Source organism: Carlito syrichta, unplaced genomic scaffold (genome assembly GCF_000164805.1).
Source record: "Carlito syrichta isolate Samal-C Ts95f unplaced genomic scaffold, Tarsius_syrichta-2.0.1 Scaffold137712, whole genome shotgun sequence".
In the NCBI taxonomy this organism is placed as follows: domain Eukaryota; kingdom Metazoa; phylum Chordata; class Mammalia; order Primates; family Tarsiidae; genus Carlito; species Carlito syrichta.
Genome location: NW_007081808.1, coordinates 89,743 through 105,464, shown reverse-complemented (window position 1 = coordinate 105,464; position 15,722 = coordinate 89,743). Strand labels below are relative to the sequence as shown.

The following is a 15,722-nucleotide window of genomic DNA, read 5'->3' as shown; positions in this document are numbered from 1 at the left end:
GAGAGAGAGAGAGAGAGATAGAGATAGAGAGATAGATAGATATATGCAGGGAATGGGCTGTATTTCTTAGCCTGACAGGGGCCGGAAGGGGCTGTGCTATGTTTCTATTGGAGGAGCTGCATAGGAGTAGGGTGGGGCGGGCGCCATGTTATAGTCCTATTGGACGCATAACAAAGCTGGCTAAGGATTGGAGGCTTGCAGGTTTGAACTTCGTACGCGCGGGGAATTGTGCACACAGAAGCTGGGACCTAGGGCCTTTGTTGTTTGGTGTGTCCTCACCATGCTCGGTCCCATTTTGGGAGCCGCCCCTCTGGTTGCTTCCTGCACCTTTCAGCCACTGGTTGTACTCCTTAGGAAATGGAGAGGTTGTAATTTCTCATCCTGAAAGTTGTTGAGATATGGTGTTAAAAGCCTTGTAAAGAATGAAAGCAATCAATATTTCTCAAAGCTTTAAAAGTTTACTAGTTGTCATCATAGGCTAATTATCCAGCATTAAACTTTGGGTAGAATAATAGGAGTATTCAACAGACCTAGGTTTTGAATAACTTCATAGCCACTTACTAGGTTCTTTATGATCTTGGGCAAAGTACTTTCATCATCAGTAAAATGGAGATGATAATGCATAATTTGCACAGTCATATATAAGTAAAGATCTGTTGAATGAGTGAATTATGAGAAATAGAAGTAATATATGTAGGCAAGGGATTATGGCTCATGAGACTTTTCCTGTAATTCCAGTGCTTTGGGAAACCACGGTGGGAGGATCTCTTGAGGCCATGAGTTTGAGACCAGCTTGGGCAATTGAGTGAGACCCTGTCTTCACCAAAAAAAAAAAAAAAAGTTAGCCAGTTGTAATAACACATACCTATAGTCCTAGGTTCATGGAGGCTGAGGTGGGAGGATCCTTTGAGCCTAGGAATTTGATGTTGTAGTGAGCTGTGATCATTCCACTGTACTCCAGCCTGAATGACAGAGTAAGATCCTGTCCAGCCTGGGTGACAGAGCAAGACCCTGTCTCTTAAATGAAAAAAAAAAAAAAAAGAAGTAATATATGTATGTAAATTACCTAGCACTGTGTGTAGTAGACTATTATTAACTGGTAACTAATTTTAATTATATATTTTTGGAAAATTTGGTATGGCCTTATGATTAAAATAAAACATAGATATTCCTTTCTTCATATAACATGGCATTGGTAATCTGCCTAATATATTCTTTGGTCTGTGGGTAAGACTATATTTACTTTCCTACTTGGCCCAATAGACTAATAATGAGTCAACAAAGTTGACACTCTTCTCCCACAAGGTCCTATGGCATTTAAGTTACTTGATGTTTTTTCCGCTAAGGTATATTTTATTCTGTATAATGTGTCTATTGCTTTATCTGTGTTTTTTCTGCCTGATTACAAGCAAAACTCACTGCTTTCAAATACATAGAAGCCAATGTTACTCATATTAGGATGATGCAGCAGCAGTTGCCAAGATACTTTATTACTGGTTTTGAGAAAGCCTTAGAGCTAGGTATATAACAAGGGAAAAGGCAAAGTAATGTTGAGTACCAGGCACCATGTTGTAGGCCCTCACTCTATACAAAATGTTATTAACAGATAAGATAACTGAGATGCAAAGAAGTTTAAGGTGGGATAAAAAATATATATAGCTAGTAAATGTTGTCACTAAGGTATATCTAACTCCAAGTTTATGCTATTTTTTTTTTTTTTTTGAGTTGGAGTCTCACTCTGTTGCCCAGGTTGGAGTACAGTGGCACACTCACAGCCACCCCAGCGTTGACCTGCTGCACTCTGGCGATCCTTCCACTTCAGCCTTCCAAGTAGCCGGAACTACAGGCACGCACTACTATGCCCGGCTAATTTTTAAAATTTATTGTAGAGACAAGGTCTCACCAAATTGCCTGGATGGTCTTGAACCCACAGACTCAGGCAGTCCACTCATCTCGCCCTCCCAAAGAAAGATAGTAGCTATCTTTCTCTCAATATCCAGTCTGCTGATGCTTTCTAAATACTAATCACAGTATTTTTTTATTGTGGTAAAATTTACATAGCATACAATTTATAGTTTTAGTTATTTTGAGGGTATGTGGTTCAATGGCATTAAATGCATTCATACTGTTGTGCAGGCATAACCACTATCTATCTCCAGGATGTTTTCATCATTTCAAACTTAAGAACTCCTCATTCTTTCTGCCCCTAGTAACTTGCAATTACTATTCTACTTTGTGTCTCTATGAATTTCAGTATTCCAGGTACTTCATACTGGTGCAATCACACAATGCTTGTACTTTTGTGTCTGTTTTTGAATTTTATCCATGTCATAGCATATATCAGAATTTCATTCTTTTTAAAGGCTGAGTAATATTCCATTGTATGTACATACCACATTTTGTTTATTCATGTATCCATCAATGAATGCTTCCATTGTTTCCATCATTTGGCTATTACTAATAATGCTACTATGAACAAATATTTGTTTGAGTCCCTGCTTTCAATTCTTTGTGTGTAAACCCAGAAGTAGAATTGCTGGATCACATGGTAATTCTATATTTTATTTTTTGAGGAATCACCATACTGTTTTCCACAGCAGTTGCACAGTTTTTCTTTCCCAACAATATACAATGGTTTCAGTTTTTCTATGTCCTTGCCAACACTTGTTTTCTGTTTTTTTGATAATAGCCATATTAGTGGATGTGAAGTGGTATCTCATTGTGGTTTTGATTTGCATTTTTCTAATGATAAATTATTTTGAACAGCTGGGCTCGGTGGCTCAGCCTGTAATCCCGCGCCTTTGGGAGGCTGAGGTGAGTGGATTGCCTGAGCCCGCGGGTTGGAGACCCACCTGGGCAGCGAGACCTCATCTCTACAATAAATTTAAAAAATCAGCCGAGCGTGGTAGTGCATGCCTGTAATTCCGGCTACTGGGAAGGCTGAGATGGAAGGATAGCTGGAGCCCAGCAGGTTGAGGCTGCGGTGGCCAGGAGTGGCCACTGCACTCCAGTCTGGGCGACAGAGTGAGACTCCAACTCAAAAAAAAAAAAAAAATTATGTTGAACATGTGGTACTCTGTTCTTTGTTTCTGTGATAGATCACTGAGTATGATAGACTCTAAGTCAGTCCAAGTTGCTGCAGAGTTCATAATTTTGTCCTTTATGGCTGCATAATATTCCATTGTGTATATGTACCATATTTTTTCACCCAGTCCTCTTCCGATAGGCAGCACGGTTGGTTCCATGTTTTTGTTATTGTGGATAGTGCTGCAATAAACATGCATGTGCAGGTATTTTCTTGTAGAGTGATTTGAGTTCCTCCAGGTATATTTCCAGTAAGGGGATTGCAGGGTCATATGAAGGTCGATTTTTAGATCTTTTAGGAATCACCAAACTGTCTTCCACAGAGGTTTTACTAGTTTACACTCCCACCAGCAGTGTAGATTTGTTCCCTTTTTGCGCATCCTTTCTAGCATCTGTTATTTTTTGAGTTATTGATGATGACCATCCTGACTGGAGTTAGGTGGTATCTCAGTGTTGTTTTAATTTGCATTTTTTTTATGACTAGTGAGTCTGAGCATTTTTTCACGTATGTGTTGGCTGCTCATGTCTCTTTTTTTTTTTTTTTTCTTTTGAGCTAGAATCTCACTTTTTGTCTCCCAGGCTGGAGTGCAGTGGCACGCTCACGGCCATTGCAACCTCGATCTACTGGACTCAGGCAGTCCTTCCACCCCAGCTTTCCAAGTAGCTGGAACTACAGGCGCCAGCCACCATGCCTGGCTAATTTTTGTTTTATTGTAGAAATGAGGTCTTGCCAAGTTGCCCAGGCTTGGACCCCTGGGCTCAAGCAATCCTTTTGCCTTGGCCTCCCAAAGTGTTGGGATTACAGGCTGAGCCACCATGTCCAGCCCTTGTATGTCTTCTTTTGAGAAGTGTCTATTCATATCTTTTGCCCACTTTGTAATGGGCTGTTGTTCTTTTCTTTTTGGTATGTTTGAGTTCCCTGTATATCCTAGAAGTTAGGCCTTTGTCAGATATATAGTTGGCAAATATTTTTCCCCAGTCTATGGGCTGTTTCCCCGCTCTCTCAATGGTTTCTTTGGCTTTGCAGAAGCTTGTCTGTTTGATGAGGTCCCACTTGTCTATCTTATCTCTTATGGCAGAGGCACTTGGGGTTTTCTTGGGGTTTTGATCAGGAATTGGTTGCCAGTTCCATTTTTCCATAAGTGTGTCTCCTGCGTGTTTTTTTTTTTTTTTCTTTTTTTTAAAAGTTGGAGTCCATTGCTCAGGCTGAAGTGCAGTGACATGCTCAAGGCCACCCCACCATCGACCTACTGGGCTCCGGTGATCCTTCCACTTCAGCCTTCCTGGTAGCCAGAACTATAGGTGTACGCTACCACGCCCTAATTTTTGAGTTATTGTAGAGGTAAGGTCTTACCATGTTACTCAGACTAGTCTCGAACCCGCTGGCTCGGGCAATCCACTCACCTCGGCCTCCCAAAGTGCTGCGATTACAGGCTGAGGCATTGAGCCCGGCTAGTTTTCTGAAGTTCTTATAGTTTGAGGTTTTACGTTTAGGTCTTTGATCCCTTTAGAGTTGATTTTTGTGTATGGTGATAGGCAGTGGTCCTGTTTCAATCTTCTGCATATGGTCAGCCAGTTTTCCCAGCACCATTTACTGAATAGATTCTCCTCTTGGTGGTGGAGACTTCATCGAAAATGAGTTGGTTGAGAAATTGAAGGTTTGCTTCTGGAATCTCTATCTTGTTCCATTGGTCGATATGCCTGTTCTTGTACAATACCAGGTTGTTTTGATTATTGTAGCTTTATAATAAAGTTTAAAGTCTGGGAGTGTGATACCTCCCACTTTTTTTTTCCTCTGAGGATTGTTTTGACTGTTTGTCGTCGTATGTTTTCATATGAATTCCTGTATTGTCATTTCCAGGTCTGAAGAAGAAGGCTGCTGGTTATTTAATGGGTATTGCGTTAAATCTGTCAACTGCCTTGTGTAGGTTGGACATCTTAACAATGTTGATTCTTCTAGTTCATGAGCATGGAATATTTTTCCATTTGTGTCATCTTTGATTTGTTTGAGCAGTACTTTGTAGTTTTCATTATAAAGGTCATTCACTTCTCTGGTTAGGAAGATGCCAAGGTATTTCATTTTTTTGTGGCTATTGTGAATGGGATTGTGCTTTTTGTTGGGGTTTCTTTTTCTTTATTGTTGGTGTGTAGGAATGTGACTGTCCTTTGCACATTTATTTTGTGCCCTGAGACTTTGCCAAAGTCCTTTATCAGTGCAAGGAGGTTTTTGACAGATTCTCTTGGGTTTTCGAGGTATAGAATCATATCGTCTACAAAGAAGGATAACTTGACTTCCCCTTTTCCTACTTGACTACCCCTGATCTCCTTCTCTTGTCTGATTGCTCTAGCTAGGACTTTCAAAACTATGTTGAACGGGAGGGGTGAGAGTGGACATCCTTATCTTATTCCTGTTTTGAGGGGAAATGTTTCCAATTTCTGACTGTTTAGCAATATGTTGGCTGTGGGTTTCTCATAGATAGTTCTTATTATTTTGAGGTATGCTCCACCTACGCCTAGATGTTCAAGGGTTTCTAATCAAGAAGGGATGCTGGATTTTATTGAAAGCTTTTTCCACGTCTAATGATAAAATCATATGGTTTTTGTTTTTACATCTGTTGATGTATTTAATTATATTTATGGTCTTGTGGCTGTTGAACCAGCTCTGCATCCCAGGGATGAAGGCTACTTGGACATGGTGGATGATTTTTGAGATATGTTGCTGATCCGGTTTGCTAGAATCTTGTTGAGAATTTCAGCGTCTATGTTCATCAAGGCTATTGACCTGTACTTCTCTTTCTTTGTTGGACCTTTGTCTGGTTTGGGTATCTAGGTGACGTTAGCTTATAAAATGATTTGGTAAGCGTTCCATCTTTCTTGATTGCCTGGAATACTTTCAATAGGATTGGTATCGGCTCCTTCTTGTGCATTTGGTAGAATTCCACTGGAAAGCCTTCTGGTTCAGAGCTTTTTTTTTTGTAGATAGTTTTCTAATGACAGAGTCAGTTTCCTGGGTTGTTATTGGTCTATTTAGTGTCTCAATGTCTTCTTGTTTCAACCCTGGGAGGTAGTGTGATGTCAGATAGTTCTCCATTTCATTTAGGTTATCATGTTTGTTTTCATATAGGTGTGCATAATAATCTCTGATAATCTTTTGTATTTCTTTGGGATCAGTTGTGATTGATCTTTTGCATTTTTTATTGTGTTTATTTGGACTTTTTCTTGGTCATTCTGGCTAAGAGTCTATCAATGTTTATTCTTTCAAAGAACCAGGTTTTTGTTTTGTTGATATTTTCTATGACAGTTTTGTCTTCTATGTCCTGTACTTGGGCTTTTACTTTGGTATCTGGATTCTTCTGCTAAAGTTAGGGTTTTGGTGATCTCGTCTTTCCAACTCCCATAGGTGATTTGTTAAACTGTTAACTTGTGATCTTTTCATTTTCTTGATGTGTGTTTGTAGAGCTATTCCCCTCTTAGAAATGCTTTCATGGCATTCCAAAGGTTTTGGTAAGATGTTTCTTCATTTTCATTTGTTTCTGGGAATCTTTTAATTTATGTTTTGATTTCTGTGTTGACCCAGTAGTCAATCAGCATCATGCTTTGTAGTGTCCATGTCTTTGTGGGTTTTGGGGAAATTTACTGGTATTGATATTTATTTTTATTTCACTCTGGCCTGAGAAAGTGCATGGCAGTATTTCAATCTTATAAAATTTTTTAATGCTTGATTTATGGTCAAATTTGAATGCTCTTGAAGTATGCTCCATGTGGTGATGAATAGAATATATATTCTGTGGTTGTGTGGAGTATTCAGTAGGTATCTATTAAGTGCATTTTGTCAAGTGTCAAGTTGAGGTTCTGGATCTCTTCATTGATTTTTTTTTTTTTTTGCCTTAACGATCTTTCTAGGGTTGTTATTGGGGTATCTAATTCCCAGCTATAGTAGTGCTAGAGTCAGTATCTTTTTTTATTTACTTACTAGTTGCTTTATAAATGCTGGTGCTCCTGTGTTGGGTGCATATATGTTTAAGATGGATATTTCTTGTTTATAGATTGAACCTGTTATCATTATGTAGTGTATCTTTTAAAGTTTTTGATAACTTAAAGGTTTTTTTGTCTCATATTAAGGTCACGACTCTGTAATCTGTTTGCCTAGAAACTCGTTTTCTAGCTTCTAACTTTCAGTCTGGGATGAGTTTCCTAGATGCAGCAAATTATTGGGTCATTTTTAAAAATCCAATTTACCATTCTGTCTTTTTAGTGGTACGTTTAGTACAGTCACATGCAGACTGATTATTGAAATGTGATTGTTTATCCACATCATGAGGTTTTTTTGTTTTGTTTTTTGAGTAGGAGTCTCACTCTGTCACCCAGGCTGGATGGTAGTGGCACACTCCTGGCCACTGCATCCTCAACCTGCTGGGCTCAGGCAATCCCTCTGCCTCAGCCTTCCAAGTAGCTGGAACTACAGGTACACACCACCACACCTGGCAAATTTTTTGATTTATTGTAGAGATGAGGTCTTACCAAGTTGTTCAGGCTGGTCTCAAACTCCCAGGCTCATGTAATCCTCTCACCTCGGCCTCCAAAAGTGCTAGGATTATAGGCGTGAGCCACCGTGCCTGGTCTTTGAGGTTCTTATAAAGTTTTTTCTTTGTTTTCTTTTAGCTTTTGGGTTAATGGATATGTGTGTTTTCACATCTGCAGTCACAGTGTATTCTCTGTTGAATCTGTGTTCTGCTGTTCTCTTGGGAAGTGTGTGATTATTCTTTTTTCTTTGTTCTGTGCTTATAACCCTTTTAAGTGTCTCCTGGTCTGGAAACTGCATAATCTCTTAGGGATTGGATGTCTGGAAAGGATTTTAATTCTCCATCGCTGATAAAGCTGAGTTTGGTTGGGTAGTAAATTCTTGATTTTAATTGTTTATCTTTGAGGACTTTGAATATTGGACTCTAGTCCCTTCTAGCTAGTAGCATTTCTGCCAATAGGTCTGCTGCTATTTTGATTGGTTTTCCCTGGTAGTCTGACCTTTCTCTCTTGCTGCCTTTAGGATTTTTTCTTTTGTACTTAACTTTTTATAGACAAATTACTATGTACCTAGGGGTTGGTCTTCTCATTTGATGTCTTGGTGGGGTTCTCTGTATCTCTTGTGTGTGGATGGTCGCATCTCAGGTGAGATGGGGAAAGTTTTCTTGTAAAACCTCTGGAATACTTGCTCCAAGGTGTTCTCCATTTCCCTTTCTTCTTTTGGGTTACCTATCAGGCATAGATTCAGCCTCTTGATATAATTGCATATCTCTTGGAAGCTTTGTTCTTTCTTTCTGAGTTTTCTTTCTATGCTTTTTTACAGATTGGGTTAATTCCACGTTTTGGTCTTCAAGTTCTGAGATTCTTTCTTCTGCTTGATTCGTTCTGCTTTTCTTGCTTGTCATCTTGTTATTTGTTTCCTGGATGAAATTTTTTATGGCCAAAATCTCTAAGTTCTTTCAGTGTTGCATCTTGTCTTTCTTGAGTCTTATTCACTCTTTCCATCTATTCCCTAATCTTTGTTGTATTCCGGGGCCAGTTGTTGGTGTCTTCCAGTGTTTTGGCTCTGAGGTCTGATTTTTCAGGTATTTTCTTTTTGTAACACTGGGAATTACCTGTGTTCTTCCATAGATTTTTTCCTCATTTGTGGCAGATGTCTTTCTTTTCTCTTAGTTCTGTTATTCAGTGGCAGTGGGAGAGGTTTTCACTTCTGATGTTTGCTCAGCCCTCTATTCTGTGATCAGGGCTCTGAATTTGTTCTATTTTGAAACAGGGCTGTGGGTGGGAAGCTATGTTGTCTCATATAGTTTTGAGAGTTGAATAAGATGAAAGATGGGGAACTAGGATTCAGAACTACTTGCAAATCACAATTTTCACTGACTGTGGTATGGGTTCCCTGAGACCCACTTCCCACCACCACATTATATGATGATACAGTGGGTATGTATACCCCCTGAGTCCAAAATACAGTAACAGCAATGAGGAGAACAGAGAAAAGTAGAATGAAATAAGATGGACATAAAGTTGAAAAAATTTTTTTAAAACACAGAACAGCAAAAGCAGAAACCAAAGCATAGAACAGTTAAACACACACACACACACACACACACACACACCACAAAATGAAAGGAGTAAAAAAACAAAAGAAAAAAAGGGAATTCGAATTGAGCCCTCACAGATATATTCACACACATATTATACTAAAAGCAGAGAAGAACAAAAAAGCAAAACAAAAAAACTGAAAGATGAACACTCATTCACATACACATGTAAACAGAAAACAAAAAACGAACAAGAAAGAGAAAAAGAAGAAAAAAAAGAAAAAGAAAAAAATGGAGGAATGCAGATCAAACCCTCATATACACATTCATGCACAAAGGGAAAACAGAAATAAAAAATAGCACAAAGCCCATCCCACCCTCTTGTGGCAGGTTTTGTAATTATTCCTCTCTGCTGCTCACAGATAATCCCCTCTGCTGTCTTCTGCAGAGCTTTGCCTTATTCACAATCTCCCCGGTGTCCGGCCCAAGGTAGGATGAGGGGATGGTGGGGGTGAATTGGGCTTTAGTCCTCTCTTCCCACTCTCATATGGTCAGGGGGATCCCCTCCAGTGGGGAGGTGCGAGATTGTCTCTTCCCCAGGTACTAGTGGGGGGGTGCACCACAGTCCTTGAGTACAGTCCTCCTGTCACAGCTGACACCCAGGCTCCTCCTGGGTTCATCCCTCTCAGTTGTGCTCCAGCCATGTGGGTCTGACATTCAGAGGATTGCTGGAGAGGACGGAGTTGGGTCAGCCCCAGACTCACCACTGATCTCTTTAGAGGTCTTCCTTGTCCTTTTCTGGCCATACCCTTTGTCCCTCAGCTGAATCAGGATAGGGGTTGGGGTGCCAGAGACTCAGTACTTGTTCTGTCCTTCTGGAGTTTGTGCTTTCAGGATGTTCCCTTTGGGTCACAATCAACCCCTGAGGAATTAATCCACCAGTCAAAGAGATCGGGTCTGTCGCCCTGTGAGCAAGCTGGAGCACTTTCCTGCCCTATTTTCAAGATGGTGGCAGGGTGCCTCTTTCGTCTTCTCCAGTGGGGCTCTGCTTCAGGGCTCCCTTTCTGTGCTCCCTCTGCAGCCCTTGCTGTCAGCGTCTGGCCAGGCATTGTAGTGTTGAGGCAGAGCCTGAAACTAGCAGTCTCTCCCAGCAGTTTCTTCCCAGGAAGGACTTTGTTGATTAAAAAAAAATGGTGCTTGGCTTCTGTGCCCCTGGAGGTGCTAGGGACCAAGTAGAGCAGCTGTGGCACCAGCCACTTCACCAGGAACGCCCTGGGCACTTGATCCCAAGTCCCCACTCAGTCAGCCATTCACATGCCCACTTAACGACACCTACGCAAAATTTTCCATATACTCAGTCACTCACACTGGGACTCACATAGTCACTGGCTCCACTGCCACCTTCTTCCCTTCCCTCCATTTTATTCCTTTTGATGCTATTGTAAATTGAATTGTTTCCTTAATTTCATTTTTGTATAGTTTATTATTAGTATACTGAATGCTACTGATTTTTGTGTGTTGATTTTGCATCCTTTGCTGAGTTTGTTAGTTCTATCCATTTGTGTGTATGTGTGGAATCCTTAGGGTTTGGTACACATCAGGTTATGTTGTGTGTAAACTGAGATGATTTTACTTCTTCCTTTCTAATTGGGATGCCTTTTATTTCTTTTGAATTGTTCTGAATAAACTTCCAGTACAATGTGGAGTAGACATGGTAAATGCACATATCCTTGTCTTGTTCCTATCTTTACTAAAAAGTTTTCAGTCTTTTGTCATTGCCTGTGATGTTGGCTCTGGGTTTTTAATACCTGGCTTTTATTATGTTGAGTTAATTTACTTCTGTTCATAGTTTGAGTTTTTTTACTTATTTTTTATCATGAATGGGTGTTGAATTTTGTCAAATTCTTTTCCTGTATCAATTGAGATGAACATGCAGGGGTTTCATTTTGTCAACGTGTTGTATCACATTGATTGGTTTACATATGATTGAATCATCCTTGCATCCAGGAATAAATATATGTTTGTCATGGGATGTAATCCTATTAATATACTGCTAAATTCAGTTTGCTCATACTTTCTTGAGGATTTTTGCATCAATGTTCATAAGGGATATTAGTCTGCCGTTTTCTTGTAATGTGTTTGTTTGGCTTTGGTAGCAAGATAATGCTGGCTTAATAGGATGAGTTAGGAAGTATTTCCTTTTCTTCAGTTTTTTGGAAAACTGAGAAGGATTGGTGTTCTTCTTTAAATGGTTTCTAGAATTTACTAGTAAAGCCATTTGATCTAGGGCTTTTCTTTGTTGGGAAGTTTTCTATTACTGATTCAGTCTCCTTACAAGTTATAGATTTATTTGATTTTCTGTTTATTCCTGATTCAGTCTTGGTGGGTTTTGTGTTTCTTGAAATTTTTCCATTTTATTTACATTGTTCACAGCTTTTTTTAAATGAGAGAGAATTATTTGAAAAACAGAGTAGTATATTGAATCCTAAATCAGTGCTGCTTCTGGTAGAACAAATCATAAGTTGGTTACAGAAAGTTAACTGGCAAAATGTCTTTGCCATATAAAGCATCTATACAAATTGTTAAAACCTTCACATTTTCAACATATAAATTGGCAAAAAGATGTTTATGTGGGTTAGTAAACAACAGAGAAATATTTGAATTTATTAGATATTAAGAAGTAAAAATTAAGATTTTATGCCTACATAACAAAAATAGAAAATGTTGATAATAGCCAATGCAAGTGATGTTAAATTAAAATCAGCATATTTGTGCATTTAAAAGATCCTATGTTTCAATTCTTTGAGCAATCATTTTGAGTAAATAATTGTAAAGAATAAGTACTGTAAACAAAAAGATGTCCATTTTAGTGTTCCTTAGGATAGCAAATGCACTTAAAGTAATTTGTATCCAAAACTAGATAATAGTAAAACATGATACATATATTTGATTCAGCCATTAAAAATAATTATAAGACAGTATGGGAATGCTTATGATGACATGAATAAAATAAAATGAAAATTCAGCTTTGTTTATGTTGCAAAAATTATTCTTGGGTGTACAAATAAGTATGTTTGAAGGGAATATATAAAATAAAAAGTAATTTTAATTGGTTGAATTTTTGGGTGATTGTTCTCTTTTTCTTCAACTCTTAAAGTGGTTCTTAGTATTGATTTAATTGAAAACAGGTCAGGTTTTATGAAATAGTCTTGCCAAAAAATTCAGAATCTGGTCAAATTTCTGGACTTAACAATCAACCTATAGGAAATAGATAAGAAACACAATAAGCAACACCAGAGGCAACAATCAATGAAATCCACATTGTGGGAAAGTATAGGACAGATGACTCAGTTTCTTCAATAAAATATTTTTGAAGGGGAACCTATACAATAAAAGAGACTTGAGATATATTCACCAATCATGGTATATGGACCTTATTTGAATCCTGGTTCAAGCATAATATTAAAATGTAAAATAAAATAAAAATAATATATTCATTAAGATTTTAAAAATATGACTCTTGAAAATGTGAACACTAGACATTTCTTGTTATTAAGAAATCATTATTTTTGTTAAGGTATGATAATGATATTCTCATGCTTAAAATTAGTCTGTACGTTTCAGAGATATATACTGAAATATTTAAAGACGAAATGATACCTGAGATTTGCTTCCAAATGATCAGTTTGGGGAGAAGTGGATGAGGAATGATTTTAATAAGTGTTGCTGTGTAAAGAGCACTTGGAGGTTTGTTGTATTGTTATGTTTACTTTTGTATGATTGAAAATTTGTGTAGTATATAATTTAAAAAATGAATGAAATGGGCAGAACATGGTTACAAAATATAGGGATATCGTTTAATTACTTGCCTATTAAAAATGAGCACTTTTTAACCCATACATAAAACTTAATGCAGTGTAAGTGTGCTATTTACAAGAGTATTACAGAACATATAAAAAATGAATTCACAGTACACAAGGAAAGTGATGTCTGACTCCATCAATTGCAAACAGTTTTAAAGTTCTACACTGAATGTTGTTTCTTCCAATTCTGGTGTTACAGCTTTCTGTTTGTACAACCTCACTAGGAAATAATATTATAAAAGTGTAAATTAGAGCCTGTGTAACTCCTTCTGTAATGAACTCTTAAAGTGACTCTGATAATTATTATTGTTTTCAATTAATAATAGTAAAGTTGGAACAGGTATTTTGGACAGAGGCAGCATCAGGGTTTGTTTGAACTACTTTAGATCTTATGACATTGATTTTTTTTTTTTTTTTGTATGTGCTAATAAGTGGAGGGGTAAAGTACTCTTATGCATTTGACAGTTTTTACAAGTTGTTACTGTTACTTGTCTTTGTGAGCACCTGGATATTGGTCAGTCATAAGTACTCTTCTGTTTTTTGTTCTTGTGTATCAGTTATTTTGATCATTATTATAGGACTTTTTAAAGACCTGAGACATCATTTTTTACATTTTATAATTTGGAAAGAAATAAGTGAGCATTTGATGATTTGAATTTTCAAGAATTGCAAAGGAATAAGTGTTATTCACATGGAAGAGGAGGGTATCAGTAGGCACAAAGTGGTACTTGAATATAAAACTTGTTTATAAGTTTGGCAGTAGGATTTGTTATGTGGAAAGGCAGGCATAGGTCATTTTAAAAGGAAAGGAAAGGGAAATAAGAAAGGCACCAGCACACATTTAGAACCTATTATGTGTTGCCTTTTATACATATTGTCTCATTTATCCTCATAAAAACCTAATGAAGGGAATACTGTATTCATATTTCTATTTTACATATGACAAAAACTAAGGTTTAGAGAATTTAAATTATTCCCATAAGGTAGTTTGGCTAAGTGAATCATAAAGTTGAAAAAGGAACCAAGAAGTGCAACATTAAAGAAAATTTCATGTAAATTTTAATCAATATTTAACTGGAACATTGTATAGAGTATGTATTGTAAATTACCTTAATTTGTCTCTTTACAGTTAGGCAGCATACAGATCCAGTCATCTGAAGTCATTCATAACCTTTAGGCATATAAACCTTGAGGTCACTATTATAAACTGATTAAAATGTGTTTGACTGTCAATGTTATTATTTTGTGAATTTGGGCACGAATGATATAACGCTACCCAGATAAGTGCATATTAATGTTTGTTCTTCTATCCATATATTTATTTATGCAATAACTTTACATTTCAAGAACACAATAAGCAAATATTTACTGAGTATTGTATTTCAGGGACAGGGATAACATTAAGGATATCAGTATTAAAAATAATTTAGCCATTGTTCCTTGGAGTTTACATTCTAGTATAAGGAAATAGAGAATAAGTTAAATAAAGGTAGTAGATTGTTAGTTGTTATAATAAAGATACATGGTATGTGGTAAGATTTTTCAGCAGTATAATTTAAGTTCAGTTGTGCAAAAATGCAATTCTCTTTATTTCTAGAAATGACTTTACTTTTTGACTCTAAGCCTCTAGTTTAAAGAACTGGGGAAGGTACTTAGATGATGTTTGGAATGTGGTAGAGTATTTTTGGTTGTCACAATGACTGGGGTTGCTCCTGGCATCGAGTAGGCTGGGACCAGGGCTGCTAAATGTTCTGCTATGCACAGGACAGTGCTGTCCAATGAAGAATTGGCCCACCCAGAATGCCAGGAGTGCCCTTACTGAGAAACACTGACTCATGGCAGACAACTTCATCTTGATCTTTTCAGGAAAATTTATTATTATCCAATCATTTCAAATCCAGGATTATTAAAACATTCTCAGCCTGTTTGAAATCTCTTAGATTCTGCCCATCTTCTCCATGGCACTATTGCTAATAATGTATGAATCTTTTTAATGTTATAGTCTTTTTGAGAGCAGGGTCTAGCATTTTCAGGTCTTTCTTTTCTATTTTATTTTGTGGTATGTGTTACATTTGATTCTATGTAATTTTTTGGCATGAGTGATCATACATAAGTGCATCCCTTTGCCTGTCTTCTGTTTACTTGCCATTTTAGGTAGTCACTTGCCAAGTCATCTCCTTTTCTAGGTAACTACTGTACCTTTCTCTAATCCCATTGGAAATGTAAGAGATCCCTCCATACTATTTTTCCTTAGGCCTTTGTGATATTGGGAAGGATGAGTATTCTTGGGTCCTTCTGTTTACTGTATTTTGCTGCTCCCTTGCTTGCTTTTTCTTTTTCTTTTCTTTTCGTTTTTTTTTTTTTTTTTTGAGTTGGAGTCTCACTCTGTCGCCCAGACTGGAGTGCAGTGGCCACTCCCGGACACCGCAACCTCGACCTGCTGGGCTCCGGCAATCCTTCTGCCTCAGCCTTCCAAGTAGCTGGAACTACAAGTGCGCGCTACCATGCCCGGCTAATTTCTTTTTATTTATTGTAGAGATGAGGTCTCGCCAAGTTGCCCAAGCGGGTCTCGAACCCCCAGGCTCAGGCAATTCACTCACCTCGGCCTCCCAAACCGCAGGATTACAGGCTGAGCCACCGAGCCTAGCCATGCTTTATTTTATTTATTTATTTTTCAGTTGGAGTCTCACTCTGTCGCCCAGACTGGAGTGCA

The 15,722-nt window shown here is 37.9% G+C and overlaps 1 protein-coding gene across 1 annotated transcript in view; it reads left to right on the top strand.

The window, feature by feature from the left end:
• The window catches only part of LOC103251241 (zinc finger FYVE domain-containing protein 9), a 104,676-nt gene that overhangs the window by 425 nt on the left and 88,529 nt on the right, over positions 1 to 15,722 (top strand). The window lies entirely within an intron of this gene.